The 17,940-nt window shown below is 38.5% G+C and overlaps 1 protein-coding gene across 8 annotated transcripts in view; it reads right to left on the minus strand.

Annotated features, from left to right (window-relative positions):
- CDK14 (cyclin dependent kinase 14) overlaps positions 1-17,940 on the minus strand; it is a 613,351-nt gene that overhangs the window by 130,221 nt on the left and 465,190 nt on the right. The window lies entirely within an intron of this gene.

A 17,940-nucleotide genomic window follows, 5' to 3' on the forward strand; every position in this document is an offset into this window, starting at 1 on the left:
GTCTGTTTTCACGTATTTTTGCTTATTTCATAAAAAATACTTCCACTACACCCATCCTTATGTACAAACATATATACCATTAATTTTTTGAATGGATTGTATAATAAACATTACTCTTGAAATCTTTTTGGCATTTAATAATATATGCTGGATAGTCCTTCAAATAAAAAAAAATATGTAACTTTTTTTTTTTTTTTTTTTTGAGACAGAGTTTTGCTCTATTGCCCAGGTTGGAGTGCGGTGGTGCAATCTTGGCTACTGCAACCTCCGTCTCCTGGGTTCAAGCGATTCTCCTGCCTCAGCCTCCTGAGTAGCTGGGATTACAGGCACATGCCATCATGCCCAGCTAATTTTTTTTATTTTTAGTAGAGATGGGGTGTCACCACGTTGGCCAGGCTGGTCTTGAACTCCTAACCTCAGGTGATCCACCTGTCTCAGCCTCCTAAAGTGCTGGGATTACAGGCGTAAGCCACTGTGCCCAGTCTGTAATAATTGTTTTTAAATTGTCTAATGTTCCATTGAATAGAAGTAACATAATTTATCTGACTGTTCTCTCATTGATGAACCTTTAAGTAGTTTCCAATTTCTTTCCCCTTACAAACAATACTTCAACAAATATCCTTGCACAGGTCCCTCTGTATACAGACGCTTTCACTTCTATTGGACAGATTCCCCAATATACAATTGCTTAAACAGCATGCACATTTTACATTTTAATAATTGCCAACAGAGTACTTTTTATTTTCCTACCAGTGATGAAAAAGAATGTCACTTTCTCCATATGCCTTCTAGCACTGGTTGTTAACAGTATTTACATTTTGCCAAAGCTACACTTCATAAAACATTCTTGGGCTTCTTTTCATATGTTTTCTGGCCATTTACATTTCTTCTGCTGTTTCAAATTTCACTTTTTATAGCTGGTACCAATTTTAATATTGGGTTCTTGGTTTTTTATCAATCAGTTTATAGAAGTTTTCTGTATATGATCAAGTTGTCTCGTGTGTGTGTGTGTCTGTGTTTGTGTATAAAAGTGAAATATGTGTATACTTTTTTCCACATAGAAACTGAAATTTTTATTTAGTAAATTATTCTTTTTTTTTCTATTATACTTTATGCTCCAGGATACATGTGCAGGATGTGCAGGTTTGTTACACAGGTATATGTGTGCCATGGTGGTTTGCTGCACGTATCTACCCATCATCTAGTTTTTAAGTCCCACACGCATTAGCTATTTGCCCTGATGTTCTCCCTCCCCTCACCCTCTGACTCCTCAACAGGCCCCCATGTGTGATGCTCTCTTCCCTATGTCCATATGTTCACATTGTTAAATTCTCAGTGTGATGAGGAATTTAGCAAGTGAAAACATGCTTGGTTTTCTGTTTCTGTGTTAGTTTGCTGAGGATGATGGCTTCCACCTTCATCCATGTCCCTACAAAGGGCATAATCTAATTCCTTTTTATGGCTACATAGTATTCCGTGGTTAATATATATCATATTTTCTTTATCCAGTCTATCATTGATGGGCATTTGGGTTGGTTCCATGTCTGTGCTATTGTAAATAGTGCTGCAATAAATATACATGAGCACGTGTCTTTAAAGTAGAATGATTTATATTCCTTTGGGTATATACCCAGTAATGGGATTGCTGGGTCAAATTGTATTTCTGGTTCTAGATCCTTAAGGAATCACCACACTGTCTTCCAAAATGGTTGAACTAATTCATATTCCCACCAACAGTGTAAAAGCGCTCCTATTTCTTCACAGCTTCATCAGCATCTATTGGTTCCTGACTTTTTAATAATCATCATTCTGACCGGCATGAGATGGTCTCATTGTGGTTTTAATTTGCAATTCTCTAATGATCAGTGAAGTTGAGCTTCTCTTCATATATTTGTTGGATGTATCAATGTCATCTTTTGAGAAATGTGTGTTCATATCCTTTGCCTATTGTTTGATTTTTTTTTCTTGTAAATTTGTTTAAGTTCCTTGTAGATTTTGTATATTAGTCCTTTGTCAGGTGGGTAGATTGCAAACATTTTCTCTCATTCTGTAGGTTGCCTGGTCACTCTGATGATAGTTTCTTTTGCTGTGCATAAGCTCTTTAGTTTAATTAGATCCCATTTGTCAATTTTAGCTTTTCTTGCAATTGCTTTTGGCATTTTTGTCTTTAAATATTTGCCCCTGCCTATGTCCTGAATGGTATTGCCTAGGTTTTCTGCCAGGGCTTTTATAGTTTTGGGCTTTACATTTAGGTCTTTAACTCATTTTGAGTTATTTTTTGTATAAGTTGTAAGAAAGGGTTCCAGTTTCAGTTTTCTGCACATGGCTAGCCAGTTTTCCCAGCACCATTTATTAAATAGGGAATCCTTTTCCCATAGCTTGTTTTTGTCAGGTTTGCTGAAGATCAGATGGTTATAGATGTGTGGCATTAGTTCTGAGGTCTCTGTTTGTTCTGTTCCACTGGGCTATATGTCTGTTTTGATACCAGTAACATGCTTTTTTTTTTTTTTTTTAGGTTACTAGAACCTTGTAGGATAGTTTGAAGTCTGGGAGTGTGATGCCTCCAGTGTTGTTCTTTTGACTTAGGATTGTCTTGGCTATACAGGTTCTTTTTTGGTTTGATATGACATTTAAAGTAGTTTTTTTCTAATTCTGTGAAGACTGTCAATGACAGTTTGATAGGGATAGCACTGAATCTACAAATTACTTTGGGCAGTATGGCCATTTCCACATTATTGATTCTTCCTATCCATGAGCATGGAATGTTTTTCCATTTGTTTGTGTCCTCTCTTATTTCCTTGAACAGTGCTTTGTAGTTCTCCCTGAAGAGGCCCTTCAGAGCCCTTGTTAGGTGTATTCCTAGGTATTTTATTTTCTTTATGGAAATTGTGATTGGGAGTTCATCCATCATTTGGCTCTCTGTTTGCCTATTGTTGGTGTGTAGGAATGTTTGTGATTTCTGCACACTGATTTTGTATGCTGAGACTTTGCTGAAATTCCTTATCAGCTTAAGAAGATTTTGGGCTGATAACAATGGGGTTTTTAAAATATAGAATCATGTCATCTGCAGAGACAACTTAACTCTCTCTCTTCCTATTTGAATATCCTTTATTACTTTCTTTTGCCTGATTGTCTGGGCCAGAACTTCCGATACTATGCTGAACAGGAGTAGTGAAGGAGGGCATCCTTGCCTTGTGACGGTTTTCAAAGGGAATGTTTCCAGCTTTTGCCCATTCAGTATGATGTTGGCTATGGGTTTCTTATAAATAGCTCTTATTATTTTGAGGTATGTGCCATCAATACCTAGTTTACTGAGAGTTTTTAACCTGAAGGGCTGTTGAATTTTATCGAAGGCCTTTTCTGCAACTATTGAGATAATCATGTGCTTTTTATCATTGGTTCTGTTTATGTGATGGATTATATTTATTTATTTGCATATGTTGAACCAGCCTTGCATCCTGGGGATGAAGTATACTTGGCCGTGGTGGATAAGCTTTTCCATGTGCTTCTGGATTTGGCTTGTCAGTATTTTATTGAGGATTTTCGCATCAATGTTCATCAGGGATATTGGCCTGAAGTTTTCTTTTTTTGTGTGTGTCTCCACCTGGTTTTAGTATCAGGATGATGCTGGCCTCATAAAATGAGTTAGGGAGAAGTCCCTCCTTTTCAATTGTTTGGGATAGTTTCAGAAGGAATAGTGCCAGCTCCACTTTGTATGTCTGGTAGAATTTGGCTGTAAATCCATCTGGTCCTGGGCTTTTTTTTTCGTTGGTAGACTATTAATTACTGCCTCAATTTCAGAACTTGTTATTGGTGTACTCAGGGCTTCGACTTCTTCCTGGTTTAATCTTAGGTGTATGTGTCCAGGAATTTATCCTTTTTGATTCTTCTCTCTTTTCTTCTTTATTACCTAGATAGTGGTCTATTTTGTTAATTTTTCAAAAAAATATCTCTTGGATTCATTCATTTTTTGAAGGGTTTTTCATGTGTCTATCTCCTTGAGTTCTGCTCTGATATTAGTTATTTCTTCTCTTCTGTTAACTTTTTAATTTGTTTGCTCTTGCTTCTCTAGTTCTTTTAATTGCGATGTTGGAGTGTCAATTTGAGACCTTTCTAGCTTTCTGATGTGAGCATTTAGCGCTATAAGTTTCTCTCTTAACACTGCTTTAGTTGTATCCCAGAGATTCTGGTACACTGTCTCTTTGATCTCATTTGTTTCAAAAAACTTCTTGATTTCTGCCTTAATTTTATTATTTACTCAGGAGTCATTCAAGAGAAGGTTGTTTAATTTCCATGTCGTTGTGTGGTTTTGAGTGAGTTTCTTAATCCTGAGTTCTAATTTGATTGCACTATGGTTTGAGAGACCGTATTTGTTATAATTTCAGTTCTTTTGCATTTCCTGAGGAGTGATTTACTTCCAGTTATGTGGTTGATTTCTGAATAAGTGCCATGTGGGACTGAGAAGAATGAATGTATATTCTGTGGATTTGGGGTGGAGAGTTCTGCAGATGTCTATTGAACTTGTCTGGTCCACTTGATCCAGAGCTGAGTTCAAGTCCTGAATATCCTTGTTAATTTTACGTCACGTTGATTTAATATTGACAGCGGGGTGTTAAACTCTCCCACTATTATTTTGTGGGAGCCTAAAACTCTTTGTAGGTCTCTAAGAACTTGTTTTATGAATCTGAGTGCTCCTGTATTGGGTACATATATATTTAGGATAGTTATTCTTTTTGAATTGTACCATTTACCATTATGTAATGCCTTCTCATCTTCTGTCCAGTTTTGCTCCCTTGCTGAAGAGGTGTTGTGATCATTTGGAGGAGTAGAGGCACTCTGGCCTTTTGGGTTTTCAGGGTTTTTTCACTGATTCTTTCTCATCTTCATGAGTTTGTCTAATATCAATCTTTGAGGCTGCTGACCCTTGGATGAGGTTTATGTGGGGATTTTTTTGTTGATGCTCTTGTTGCTTTCTGTTTGCTTGTTTGTCTTTTTAGATCTTGTTGGTTTAAAGTTTGTTTTGTCAGAGACTAGGACTGCAGCTGCTTTTTTTCTTTCCATTTGCCTGGTAAAATTTCCTCCATCCCTTTATTTTGACCCTACATACGCCTTTGCACATGAGATGGGTCTCCTGAATACAACACACCAATGGATTTTGACTCTATCCAATTTGCCAGTCTGCCTTTTAATTGGAGCATGTAGCCCATTTACATTTAAGGTTAATATTGTTATGTATGGATTTGATCCAGTCATTATGATGCTATCTGGTTATTTTGCACACTAGTTGATGCAGTTTCTTCCTAGTGCCATTGGTCTTTATATTTTTGTGTGTTTTCGCAGTGGCTAGTACTGGTTTTTCCTTTCCTGATTTAGTGCTTCCTTCAGGAGCTCTTGCAAGGCAGGCCTGGCGATGACAAAATCCCTCAGTGTTTCCTCGTCTGTAAATAATTTTATTTCTCATTTGTTTATGAAGCTTAGTTTGACAGGATATGAAATTCTGAGTTGAAAATTATTTTCTTTAAGAATGTTCAATATTGGCCCCCCACTCTCTTCTGGCTTGCAGGGTTTCTGCTGAGAGATCCACTGTTAGTCTGATGGGCTTCCCTTTGTTGGTGACCTGGCCTTTCTCTCTGGATGCTCTTAACATTTTTTCCTTCATTTTGACCTTGGAGAATCTAACGATTATGCGTCTTGGAGTTGATCTTCTCATGGAGTATCTTTACGTGTTCTCTCTATTTCTGAATTTGAATGCTGACATGTCTTGCTAGGTTAGGGAAGTTCTCCTGGATAATATCCTGAAGTGTGTTTTCCAGCTTGCTTCCATTCTCCCTGTCTCTTTCAGGTACTCCAAACAATTGTAGGTTTAGTCTTTTTACATAGTTCCATATTTCTTGGAAGTTTTGTTCATTCCTTTTCATTCTTTTTTCTCTAATCTTGTCTGTCTGCCTTATTTCAGCAAGATGGTCTTCAAACTCTGATATTCTTTATTCTGCTTGATCGATTTGGCTATTGATACCTGTGTATGCTTCAGAAGGTATCCTGCTGTGTTTTTCATCTCCATCAGATCATTTATGCTCCTGACTAAACTGGTTATTCTAGTTAGCAGCCCTGGAAGGTTTTTATAAAGGTTCTTAGCTTTTTTGCATTGAGTTGGAACATGCTCCTTTAGCTCAGTGGAGTTGTTACCCACCTTCTGAAGCCTACTTCGATAATTTATCCACCGCATCTTCTGTCCAGTTCTGCGCCCTTACTAGAGAGCTGTTGCTATCATTTGGAGGAGTAGAGGCAATCTGGCCTTTTGGATTTTCAGTGCTTTTTCATTGATTCTTCCTCATCTTCATGAGTTTGTCTAGTGTCTATCTTTGAGGCTGCTGGCCCTTGGATGAGGTTTATGTGGGGACTTTTTTGTTGATGCTCTTGTTGCTTTCTGTTTGTTTTTCTTTCAATGGTCAGGTCCCTCTTCTGTATGGCTGCTGTGGTTTGCTGGACATTTACTTCAGGCCTTATTCATCTGGTTCACTCCCATGCCTCGAGATGTCACTTGAGGAGGCTAGAGAACAGCAAAGATGAGTGCCTACTCCTTCCTCTGGAGTCTCTGACCTCAAGGGGCACCTACCTGATGCCAATAGAAACACTCCTGTATAGGGTGTCTAACAACCCGTTAGAGGGTCTCACCCAGTTTGGTGGCATGGGGATCAGGACCCATTTAATGAGGCACTTCGGTTGTCCCTTGGTAGAGGGGGTGTGTTGAACTGGAGGGAAACCCACTTGTCTGGGCTGCCTGGATTCCTCAGAACTAGCAGGAGGAAAGACTAAATCTGCTGGTCCACAGAGACTATGGCCACCCCTCCCCACTGGGGCTCAGGCACAGGGAGATCAGAGTTCTGCCCCTGAGCCCCTGACTGGAGTTGTGGAGTTCCTGCAGGGAAGCCCCACTCCATGAGAAAAGATGAGTCAGGGTCAGGTCTGAAATGGCACTCCCACAGCTGGTGTGTGGGCTGTGGGAAATACCTCTTGGGACCAAGCCGTCTAGTCTCCCTGGCTCCAGCAGGGAAAAAGTGGCCTGAAGCTATAGAGATGGCTGTGTTTAGGCACCTAGCAGTCCCAGTGTTGGCTGCTGCCCCTCCCCCAAGGAGCTCAGAGGGCTAGACAGCAGGCAGCTGCAGCTGTGGTGATGGCTGCCCTCCCACAGGGAACTTGGCAGGCTTAAGCAGATTCTAGCTGAGTGGCTGCTGAGAATCTGAGCAGCTCCATGGTTGGGACCCTAGGCCCCGGTGGCATGGACTCACGAGTGGGATCTTACAATCCGTGGGTTGCACAGTTCCATGGAAAAAGCACAGCTTCCCAGGCTGAGTGGCATGCTCACTCACTGCCTCCCTTGGCTGGGGGATGATGGTCCCCTGCCCTGTGTGGCTCTCAGGTGGGCCAGCGTACCACACTGATCTTCCTTCCTCTCTGTGGATTATGCCAGCTGCCTAGTCAGTCCTAATGACAGAACTTGGATACCTCAGTTGCTGGTGCAGGATTCACAAACTGTTTTAGTTCTTTTCAATGGGAGCCTCAGTTTGCCACTGCTTCTGGTCCACCATCTTGGCCCTGCCCCAAATTATTTTTTTTCTTTTGGCTTTCTTGTCTAGCTTAAAGAAAAAGACTCTGACCTTGATTTTATACAAACACTAACTTCATTTTTCTCCTTTTTTTTTTTTTTAAAAATGAATTGTTTACTTTTTGGTTTTACTATCTGGAATTTATTTTGTAAATATGGTATGACATTTTCTCTGTTTAAGGCGGACAATTATGCCAGGACTAGGTAAAAATCAATCATTATAGATCACTCTTTCTCTGATAATTTGAAGTGACACCTTATCCTATATTACATTTCAAAATATACAAGAGCCTGGACTCTTTAATACTCAACTATTTATGTCAGTATCATAGTGTTTTAATTAGAGTGCCTCTTATTATCTAGGAAATGTCTTTTCTTAGTAGTACTCTCTCTTTTTGGTAAAAATTATTGGGGCAAGCTTTGAACATTTCTTTTTTTGTTAACATTTCTTTTTTATTTTTAAAGACAAGGTCTTGCTCTGTCACTCAGGCTGGAGTGCAATGGCATAACCATGGATCACCACAGCCTTGACCTCCCAAGCTCAACTGATCCTCTCACCTCAGCCTCCCAAGTAGCTGGGACTACAGAAGCATGCCACCATGCCTGGCTAACTTAATTTTTTTTTTTTTTTTTTTGTAGAGATGGGGTTTTGCTATGTTGCCTGCCCTGATCTGGAACTCCTGGGCTCAAGCAATCCTCCAGCCTTGGATACCCAAAGGGCTGGAATTACAGGCATGAACCACCAAGCCCAGCCTGAGCATTTCCTTATTCACTAATTCTACACATAGTTAATGTTGTACCTAATAGGTGCTAAGGATTCTTCTCATGCTGAGAATATAGGCATGAATAAAACAGAAGTCTCTTTCCTCATGAAGCTCATATTCTAGAACACATGAGACAGACAATAAAACATCACCACCACCACCACCACTAGCAACAACAACAAAATGAATGAGTTAATTTTAGAAAGTGGTAAGTGTTCTAGCAAAGCAAAACAAGGTGATCTGATGCAGACCAGTGTGAGAACACTTTAGGTTCTTCTTATGAGGGCAGACCAGTTTAAAACAAAGCAGTCAGTCAACACAATACACAGGCTGGGTGTGGTGGCTCATGGCTATAAACCCAGCATTTTGGGAGGCTGAGGCAGGAGGATTGCTTGGGCCCTGGAGTTCACAACCAGCTTGGCTAACACAGAGAGACCCGTCTCTATAAAAAATTGAAAAATTTGCTGGGCATGGTGGTGTATGCCTGTAGTCCTCGCTACTCAGGAGGCTAAGGAGGGAGGATTCCTTGAGTTTAGAAGGTCGAGGCTGCAGCAGCCATGATCATGCCACTGCACTGCAGCCTGAGTGACAGAGCAAGATCCTGTGTCAACAAACAAACAACAAATTTTTAAAAAAATGTTTTCATTGGAAATTTTATTGAATTCTATTAAAACATATATTAATCTGAAAATATATATTATTCTAATGTAAAATGTTTGTGTCTTTCCATTTAGGCAACATTCATGTATACATCCTGTGGTAACATTAAATGGTTTTTTAAAGTATTGATCTCATTTTTTTTAATGATTTAATACTTATGAGGCTTAATTTTGCTTAATATTAGTTGGTGTCCTTTTTCAGTGTTGTCTGCTTTTTTTTAAAATAAAAATTTATTTTTTTTTATATATGGCATTTCAGTCTGGGTGGAGTACAGTGGCACAATCATAGCCCACTATAGCCTTGAATTCTTGGGCTGGAGGGATCCTCCTACATCAGCCTCCTAAGTACCTAAGACTATAGGCACTCACCATCATTCCTATTTATTTATTTATAGAGATGGCATATCACTATGTTGCTCAGGCTGGTCACAAACCCCTGGCCTTAAGCAATCCTCCTGTATCAGCCTCCTGAATAGCTGAAATTATAAACACAAGCCACTGTGCCTGACTTCTTGTTTGTTTTTAATTATAAGTTTTTAAAGGAGAAAATAAAAATAATTTATATTGCTTTTGTTATGGTATGTTTCCTGTACAAGAATACCATTGGATAAGATGAACAAAAAGAAAAAAACACGCACTCAGCTTCCTATCTTCCTATCTTTAAACACTATGCAATGATTCATTCATTCATTTCAACTACTATGTATTGAGCAACTATTGTGTATCAGGTATATAATTTTTGGGGCTGAAGACGTAGGGGAGAACCAAAAAACCTTCCTGTTTGTAGGGGGCTTGCGTTCCCATAAGGAGTATACTAGGCTGGAGTGTGCTGCAGGCCAGGATAGCTGCAGCTGATCTAGAACCCAGGAGAGAGAGGTGGAGGCTGAGATAGAGACAAGCCAGAAGGGTTTGTGGCTTTGAAAATATGATCTGGTATGAGCTTTTTTTTTTTTTTTTTTTAAATAAAAAGGTATCCCTATGGCTTCTATTGGAGAGTACACTACAGGAGGCAAAGTTGGAAGCAGGGGGACCAACAAAAGGTTATTACTGTCCAGGAGAGAGACAATATGACTTAGGCCACAGGAACAGAGTGAATGCAGTGAGAAGAGGATCAGAGTCTGAAAATGCTTTGCAGGTTGAACCTGTGAGATCTACCGGTGAGTTAGAAATGAAGTGTGACAGAAAGGGAGGAGTCAAGGATGATTCATAGAGCACTTACTGCTCTCCAAATTCCAGGTTACAAAGATGCAGAATTTCACACACAACTCCATTACTATTTGGAGAAGAAATTAATCTTTCTGTGGTAATTCAGGAGGTATTTAAAGAGGAGTTCTCAAGGAGTTTTGGAGGTATCAATCAGTCAGGGGTAATTGACAAAATATTTAATAACCTGTTAAGCGCAGGCATTGACCAATCAGAATAGAAACGAGTCATCATGCAATAAGGGTGTGCACTAGCTGAAGATCAGCCCTGATTACAAACATTCCTTGTTCTAAAGACATAGGCAACAGGCTTACCAACAAATATCTTTGTTTCAAAAGAATGTCTAATTTCTGAGTTTATTCTCTACTAGGCTGCATTATATAAGACACAACATAATTCAGCCAGTTGGTGTAGAACAGAAATTTAAGGGCATAGTCTAGGTTTGAGGATTAACTGACAAAGGAGAAAAAGAAAGAATAGTTCTTTAGAATAGCAAATTTAATAATTTGCTATGATTTCAGAATGAACAGGAATTCTATTACAGATAAAATTAACACAATCTTGTATTTATAAGTAAATTATTATTCTTAGCAATTAATAATTGCACAGAAATATTAGTTCTAATAATTGCCTCTTTTAGAGCTTGACAGGATATGCTAATAGAATTTTTTTCCCAGAAATACAATATGTCAATTTAGCTGTGCACAAAAGAGACAAAACTGATAGTGAAACATGCCATATGAGAGCAAAAAAAAAATGAAGCCTCATTTTCAGGTTTACCTTCCATCAATATTCACATAAAACCTTAATTCCTTTAGCAAATATTGCCTGGGCACTTGCCTGTATACCAGATGCTGCACTGGGCAACGGGCACACAAAAGTAACTCAGTCCTGGTTACAGTTCGGTGGCATGGAAGAGTACACAGAGAATTACAGATACAGAATGAAAAATGCTACAATATGGATACAGACAGAGTCCTCACCAGAGACTACAGCTAGAGCCACTAACTGCATCTGTCTCTTTTCCAAATGAAGACGGGATAAACTCAAACACCGGACGCTAGCTCCAGGAACACACAGAGCCTGCTTGTTTTTATGCAACAGATTTCAGAGTGTAACTGCCAAAGTACGTGATTTCAAATAGAGCCATTTCTAATGTTTTCTGCAATGAACATGACATTTATAATTAGAATAAAAAATTATATTTTACAAGCTACTTCCATTATAAATAAAAGTAATGTTCCATTAGATGAAAGCAACACAATTAGCCATGTAAGTTTTCAAAACCAAAAGGTGTTGAAATTAGTGCCCCAAGTTGATAACTAGTATATTAAAATAGTCAACTGTCTATGAATAATTTTATCAGGTGTTTGAGTATTTGCATATGAATGTTTTATACTGTTCTCCTTCACTTAAGTTTACTCTCACTTATTACTTTAATGTCAACTTTCTCTTTCCAATTATGTTTAAACTAGAAGTTTAGAATGTCATTATTTAAAGTACTGGCTAGCTCATAGCATAACTGAGAAGTGCAATTAATTTGAACCTGCAGGCTGATTTTCACCTTCTCCTCTTAGTGCAGGGACATTGCAGAAGATGATCCCAACACAGCGGGAGACCAGGGAGGAGAGCTTGCCGAGAAGAAATCACTTGCTAAGTGACAGGACAGGGAACACAAGAATTGGAAAGGTTTTCTCTCAAACTGCCATGCACGTAAGCACTGCAATTCGTTGACATTCCACAGGAAAACAACTGGAGAACAATGCTGGACATTGTAAAGTCCGTTGGCTTAAAAAAGCTACACTTGAAATGTCTTGAGGCACTATAAAGCAAACTGTAACCCATGGGAAGATAAAACCCAAATTGGATTTTACTCATTTGCATATAAGCATGCACTGTATACTTCAGGAGATTAATTTTAATTTTCTTATTCTCCTCTCACCAATGTTTTTGTTTCTTATAAGATACTGCTGTGTTTTTAACTTTAATGACAGAAAGACATAGGAATAAAAAGTTCAAATAACCAATAAGAAACTCCAAATATGTTCAAAGGACTTGAAAGGCCGAACATAGATTTATAGCTAACACGTTCCTTTCTTTTTTTGATAGGAGTGGGAGTGAGCAGACCAGGAGGGAGGTCCGGAAGAATCATAAAAAGGCTCAAACTTAGTAGATCTTTTACAAATGGATATGACATCGTATAAGAGAAACAATACCACGAAACAAGCATTGATTTATAAGTCAATATAAAATGAGTATGTCCAAATGTCATATGAAATTCTAGCTGCTCTTCATAATTGACTCTTTTAAATTATATATTCAATTATTCACAATTTCAATTTAGGAGTCATTGTAATACAGGCATTTACTCCTACTGAAATGGTAAAAAAGTAGTGATGATTTAAGCAAAAAGCTGTGGTCACATTGAAGGGCACTTCCTCATCTGGCAGAGATGCGAAGCCCAGTGCCTTTCTGAGGGTTGCTTCTGTGAAGGCAAAAGGCTCCAGTACCTTACAAGGATGAACAATTAACACTGTTATAAATCACTCTGGTTACATTTCAAACAATTACCCTAATTATTTGTTTATGTTACAAATAACACACTCAAATCCTTTTGGATAGAAGGCACAGTATTTTATTCATTCATTGTACAAATACTTATTGTTTGCTATTTGCTAGGGACTGTGAATACAGCAGGGCAGGAAACATACAAGGTCACAAGTAGCCTCTAACAAATCACGTGAACTAATACTGAGAGGCCTTCAATAGAACAAAGCTACACTCACAAGTATACAGAAGAATTTTTATGCACACTTTGCTTTCTTATATCTATTAGGAAAACCAAGCCAGCAGTGAACATTTCAGTCAACATTCTGATCAAGATATTTTAAAAGCTGAATCCACAGTTCTTGGACCAGAAGTAAAGCAGTATTTGTGTACAGTAGGGAAGAGTTTTACCTCAAATAAAGAGGGCCAGACTTTTTCCAAAATCTGGGTATTTTAGATATCTTAACCCAAAAGAGCATCGTGATTCCAACAGGCATTTTAGAATAAAATGTATGTTAATCTAAACTGCAATTCACACCTTTAAAACACTTGATATTCCTAAGATATTTAATGGCGCAGATTTGACACAGCCCCGGCATGACACCGGGAGAGGTTTTAATGTAACGCATCCGTGCTGAACAGAATTGCACTGCCCTGACGCTGTTACCCAGTAAAGCTACCTTAAAATGCTGACCCTCTTTAGTCCTTTACATGTAAGACTGTAGCATCCTAACCTGCCCTGGCTATAGCAAATCATCCTTCAATTACTAACAGTGTGCTTTTCTACAAGAGTAATCTTTGAGTAACTTCTGGAAACAAATGCTCTACTGTATTCATTAAACATTCTTGCTTGTGATGACATTTGTGTTTCTAATATACATAACAGTGTGGGGTTAGTGAATGCATGTTCCCAGATGAGGTCTCCAAACTATCTGTACCTTTCTCTACTTAAAAGTCATAGACTACTTCTTTTTCCATAAGACATTTTTCTCTAAATAACTAAGTTTAATCAGTCAGGCATTTATTAAAGTCTAAAGTATACTATTCATAAACAAGAACAAATTTACATCTCCCAGAAAAGAAAGCAGAGAAAGATGTTCTGTCTTACTCTCTTCCAAATCCCCCATCCAAACTCTCTTAATGGGGAAGACAGAGCAGCTCCAGAGGATCTGAGTGCTAGGTGAAAGCCAAGCAACCAAGTGGCCTAACTGCTTAATTTACAAATGGGTAAACTGAGGCTAGAAAGGTTGAGTTGCCCGAGACCGTGATGCAGACTATAGTGACAGACTGAACCAGGACTTTACTCCCAGTCTACCATTACCAAAGAGCTAGAATACCCACGACTCCTATTTGATATTTAACAGATGTTTCTTGTGTCCTTTGCGGTGTGCAAATATGAACTCACTTTAATCCACATAATTCTATGGGTAGGGGTTATGATTATTGCCATTATTTACATGGTGAAATGGTACAGAGACATTGACCAATTTGTCCACGTTACACAGCTCACAAGTGACAGAGCAGAGATGTGAACCCAGATAGTTTGGATCTGGAGTCTATGTTCCTAGTCACTATACCATGACACCCCTCTGGTTCTTAGATGGGAGAGACTTGAAGTGCTACCCTGATAATGAACAAAGCTAGTGGCAGAACAAACAGATAAAAACTCCTTGACCAACAATGAAAAACATACATAAGAATATGCACACAAACAAGATTCTCAATATTCCTCACTCCCAACTCCCTTTCTACCTGCTGTCAGAGTGCCTCACCTTTGTAGGTCTAGGAGAATAAATCTGTCTTGTATTTATAGGAAATGAGAAACATATGTCTTTCAAATTCTAGAAACCTTGAACATATTACTTAATCATTCTGTGCCTCAGTTTCCCCATATCTCAAATGGGATACTAGCAGTACCTACTTCATAGTTATTGGAAACGTTCAATAAGAAAATGTATCTCAAGAACTGATAAGTTCCTGACACATTAAAAATACTCAATATCTGCTAGCTATTACTATTGCCACTGCAACTATTAATAACAATATACTTGAAAAACCGATCCTCTTGTACAGTTAGTTATATACTTTGGAAGGAGACATATGGTGTATAAAAAGAAATATTACTCCAGGATGGGCAAATGCTTCATCTATCTTACATTACTTCTTTTGAGGCAACAGTTAAATGAATAAAATCCACAAATATGTTGATGCTCTTCTAACACCTGATATATAATCTTGTGATTCTAATACACTAGTGGAGAGTGAGGATTGGCATTCTGAGAGGATGTCAATTGTCCTCCTTTTTTTACAGTTGAGAGTTGATTAATTGGATTTACAAAGCTGGCTCTAAAGGCACAAGTATCTGTTTACATACATACTTATGTCCTTTTTAAACAGTCTCCATTGGGAGTATTATTGTCTGTTAGCTACAAAGGTGCTCTCTGACAGTGCTGCATGAAAGACTGTATGTGAAGGAAATCTTTTCAGTTCTTACACTGGAGCAAATAATGAGTAGTCCGTTTATCATCCTGTTGGTCTCACTTTAACATTTTGGGGGTAAAATAGTGCTTGCATCTTAAGTATTATTGTAAACCAAGGTTTTTTTTTTCTTTCATCTATGTATTAGAATAAGAGTTATTATTCCATAGTCATGCATTTGTCTTGAAGGAGCCATATGATAATGGCCTAAAAGGATTTTTTAAACAGCAAAAAGTGAACTCACTTGTCTTAGCCAGGAGTAGCTAACACGCCTAGGAGTCAGAATCTACTAAGGGTGATGAGACAGTTATTCAGCCAATAATCACTCGCTCTTCTCTTCAAACTTTCATGAGTGGAGGATACTTTTCTGCCCCACTGACAGTTTGCATGAACAGTGGTAATGACACAAACAGAGGTTTGAAATGTGACTGTGGCATTAGGTCTGCTCTTTTGTGACCTGCCTTTCACTATAAGAAGGACATTCTTCCATAGCTGCCATTCCAAAGAGGATTAGAGGAGTGTGGAACATACTTGAACCCAGCCTGCAGCTAGAAGCACAGAAATGCAGGGCCCAGCCAACACCAGCTGAAACCCAGCTCACCACACAGGTGTAGGGATTGGCAGATACTTAGTGGGGTATGGCACACCTTTGGAGTGGTTTGTTTTTGTACCACGAAACAACACTTTCCTCACTCAGCTTTGGCTTCATCTATCTGCCCTGTCTACCTTCCCTAGTGGGAGGATCCCCTGAGATAGTGTCCATGAAAGCATTTGATACACAGGAAAGAGCTATACAATGCAAACTAGTATCATCAACTATATGACACTTAAAATTTTTGCCATTATTCTGTGTTTCTAAAAATTTTCAAATGCTGAAAAATTTGTATGAATACTCAGATTACTCAACACCATGCTATTCTCTGTGCTTCCAATATTTCCAGGCACCTAAGAGAAAAATCTTCATCCTACCCTTGGTTCAATCATTTGGTCACGAATCTCTCTTAGTGCTGTGGAATCACTGCTCAAATTGGACAGCTGTGCAAGCTTTTGGCTTAGTGAAGTCCCATTTCTTCCCTAAAGATACAGTGTCCTACTCAAGGTACTGTGGTTAACACCTAACTTGAAAACAAGAGATAACGTTTTCTTGTTTTACATCCAAACTTCCAATCCCCTCATCTCCCTTCCTAAGATCTTGATTTTTAAAAAGTTTTTGGAAAGAGACCTAAAAGTTCAGGGTCAGGAGTTACAGAGGACTTTTTACAATGCATAGATTCCTAGTTATATAATTGCCAGCATTTGCGGGCAAGGATACATAAAACATTAGGTTACAAACTTAGGAAAGCAATTAAAAGTGCATGGTTAGTTTATGGAAATGCCATTGGTATATAACAACTTGATTGAATGTTTATTTTAAAAGAGATGTCAGTTCTTTCAGTATCAAGTCAATCATCCATGTCTTCCTTTAGTTCTGCTATAAATTCTTAGGCTAAAAGTTTAATTCTTTTCTTCAATATGACTTTAACCAAATCATACAAATTGGACCGTATACAAGACTTTTAACACTCTTAGGTGGGTTGGAATTACTGAAGAGATAAAAAAGTCTTTATATGGTGATTGGCATTCCATATCACCTTTAGTGATGTGAGGTGTGAATAACTCCCAAAATGAATTTTTAAAAATTCCAGAGAGTTGACTAATAAAATCAGCTTATTTAGGATTAAAAAAAAATAAGTCTGCTATCAGAACTTCATTTTCCCTTGAAAATTTAATTTTATTACTTTTTTTTTCTGACATTTTCTAGACATTTTGCTAGTCGCTATCATTACTGACGCCCTCTAGTGAAAAGAAATGTGAAATTCTTCAAGTACATCAAGACAAAGTACAGATCGTCCCTCCTTTGCAGTGAAATGGATTTACAACATTCATACAGGGATTTCCTTCCATAGCCTACCTACAATTCACTGCAGAGGAAATGAATTGCTATTTTACATTTTTAAGTGATTACCAAGGTTTTTGGTTGCTTCTTATTTATTTCATATCACTGTCCATATCTATGATTTATTTTATATCAACTCCTTGGCCAACTATGGACCTATGCGGAAAAATATCCCTCATGCCTGTGGCATCACTGCTAACTGGTAGGAGAATAATTTCCCTGTGAGTTAGTACTTGTCCCTTTACAGACCCTTCTTGACCCAGAGCCGCAGGCAGAATGACCAACCAAGAGGATTTCACACTTCAGATGAAACCTCTTTCCAGCTCTGAAATGAGTTCGTGACTTTTTGTAGCCAGTAGGTCTTTCTGAAAACATAAAGCATTGATTTCCTCCTCCCCCCAAAACCCTCCGATGAGTCCGTTCACACTTCAAGTAAAATCCTGACTCTTCACCTTGGCTTTCCAAGGACCTGTCCCCCTGAATTGCCTCTTGCCGCTCTCCCTGTGCTCACAGGCATAGTAACTTGTAATTTGTCTATTATCAGTCCCCTCTCTAGCATTAAGCTCCATAAGAAAACGGATTCATCTGCTTTGTTCACGACTGCATCTTTAGCACCCACAATACTGCCTAGTAAGCATTCAGTAAGAATCCAAGCGCATGAGCAGACGTAAAGCACAGTTACTGCTGATGGAAACATGGACTCTCAACTTTAGTATCCACCAGCGACCTCCAAGTGCAGGTGCCTCA

This window comes from Cebus imitator, unplaced genomic scaffold (genome assembly GCF_001604975.1).
Source record: "Cebus imitator isolate Cc_AM_T3 unplaced genomic scaffold, Cebus_imitator-1.0 Scaffold98, whole genome shotgun sequence".
NCBI classification, from domain to species: domain Eukaryota; kingdom Metazoa; phylum Chordata; class Mammalia; order Primates; family Cebidae; genus Cebus; species Cebus imitator.